Source organism: Meleagris gallopavo, chromosome 6 (genome assembly GCF_905368555.1).
Source record: "Meleagris gallopavo chromosome 6, MGAL_WU_HG_1.1, whole genome shotgun sequence".
Taxonomy (NCBI): domain Eukaryota; kingdom Metazoa; phylum Chordata; class Aves; order Galliformes; family Phasianidae; genus Meleagris; species Meleagris gallopavo.
The window spans coordinates 41,567,799-41,570,402 of NC_139409.1; positions in this window are offsets into that span (position 1 = coordinate 41,567,799).

Here is a 2,604-nt window from a genome sequence, read left to right on the forward strand (position 1 = left end):
CCACCACTAATTTCACACTAAAGCATGCTTGTGGGCATATCTTCAAGTAATTCTGATTCTCCTCTACTGCTAATGAAGAAGCTGCATGTCAAGGTGCAAGTCCAATCCTGTACTATATTTAAAAACCAAACAGAGTCATCAACCTTGCATTTAACAAAAGATGGTGGAGGGGGACAAGCATCGCATCTACCTGAATACTCTTTACATTGAAGCTTGGGGTAGGAGGCAAATTTTATCATTTGGATGAAAGCTTTTAAAAACAATAGCACTCAAACTGTGAATCTACTTAGGAGCATTGAAGGATCATTAATGAAATCTTGTACTCCCTAAACAATTGGAGTACAAGATAACAGGATAACTTAACTGACTTTTTAGATATCATAGTACATCACACAACAGAAAGTTGTATTTTTACTTTAATAACATTACATATAACATGATCTGATAAACACTTTGCCAAGTTCATAGGTAGGACAAGGGCATATAATCTACACCTGATATATTTTCCTTTGCACTTTCAGGATAGTCTGGGAGATTCATTTATTACCTTTATAATTATCTCCTCTTCCACCTTCCCTTGATGCTTTAACTCTGGCTGCAAGCATACTAAAGAATCTGTTATCTTGTCTTTGAATGCAGCTGCAGCTTTTACATCTCTCACCATCTACAACAGGGGACTTCTACAGGTGAGAGTTAGCTGCAAGAAAGGTCCACCTCCTGCTCTCTCTAGAGTTTCACCCACTGGAATCACAATAAGTGGTGTAGCACAGTTTCATTCCACTTCTGTGACCTTCAGCAGGAACAGATTTGCACTGACATGCTGTACTTTAAAACAACTTTTTATGTACACCAATTCCCACAGAATTAGTAGTGCCAGGATTAGATCAAAGGAATCAAATATACATTTTTACACTAATATTTTGTCATCTCCAAGAGTAATTTCATCTTCTTGTTAAAGAAATCTTGCGTAAAAATGAGAGACAGTGAATATCTAGAAACGAATAAAGTAAAGCCCTTTTCCTCCTATCATATATCTATTCTCCCTGCTAGAGCACTATCTGAAGAACCTGCATGGAGTCCTGCAATTCTGAAAACATGAGTATTTTTTCCTCACTGATACCAGTTGATCTTATTAAAAGGCTTGCAATGTAAACCAGGATATTTTAGGGGTGGCTTCTGATGTCATATCACCTACAAACAGCAATGAACGTACTCTTTTGGAAAAGATTTTTGAAGTCTGATGGTCAGTGGAGACAAGAAACTGTATGGAGTGTAGATAGTTTAACTAACTAGTTAACCCACATGTCCCCTGATGCTTCATTTAAAAAAAAAAAAAAAATAAAGTTCTCCTTCTCAACAAATGTGGACAACTCCCAGTATTCTATTTCTGCAGGAGTAGGTCCGCCTTCTCAGGCACAAAAGCAGAAGTGACAAATGAACCATCTTGCACCAAGACAGTCTGACCTCTCAATATTTCATTGAGAAATCTCTTCAGCTCTGACACATGAAAGAAGAGGCACTGCTACTTTGGGAAAGAGAATTGATCCCTCCAGGCAGCCCATATCTAGTGACTATAAAGAAAAGTGTTGTTATTTGTACTTTAAGCTAGCTTGAAATTACACAACTTTTTGGGGTAGAAATGTTATTTTTTCATATTTTAAATTCCTACATACTGGGAGCTTTTGATCACTAAGAAATCACCCTAATTTTTTCCATGTTTAATAGAGCTTTTATTAACACAGAAATGTGACTGAATATAAATCAGTAAGCTTGTGAGATCAGTGCAATCTCTCGCAAGATTTTCTGTGAGCTAGATTCTATCTTTATTTAAAATGTACAGGAGAAATGACAGAAACAACTGATTTGTGCACAATCTAACAATGAGAGTATCTGCAGCAAGAGATATTTGAAAATCAGAAATTTACTTACCTGCGTGGAATTTTAAAGGATAGCTTTAGGAAACAGTGGCACCCCTTTGCCACTAGAATCATATAGATATACTATAGAGATGGAACATTCAGGTTGGATATTAGGAAAAATCTCTTTTCAGTAAGAGCAGTGAGGCAGTGGTTGCCCAGGCTGCCCAGGAAGGTGGTGCAGTCACCATCCCTGGAGATGTTCAAGAACTGTGTGGATGTGGCACTGAGGGATGTGGTCAGAGGGCATGAGATGTGGGCTGATAGTTGGACTAGGTGCTCTTAGTGGTCTTTTCCAGGCTTAATGATTCTATAATTCTATGATTCTGGACACATCTTTATTTTTTTGCAGTCAGTTTAGGCTTATCCTTGTTCACATGTAACAAAACATTCTGTATTTGATTCCTGCTAAAAACCACAGCCAAAGGTAAGGGAAACTCCAGAGACCCTTCAAAAAAGAACAGTTGTCAGCACCACTCCCTCTCACTTGCCCTCTCACAAACTGTTCAAGTAAGACTGTGTGAGCACTGTTACAGCAAGATACAGCATATCTACTCATTTTCACTTTTGTGAAGGCTGACTGATACTAAATCATAGCTTAAACAATAGATGGAACATCTAGTTCTTTACACTATCTACTTCGTGAGTGCCTGGTGCAGGAACTGGCAGGCTCAGAGATTACTTATCC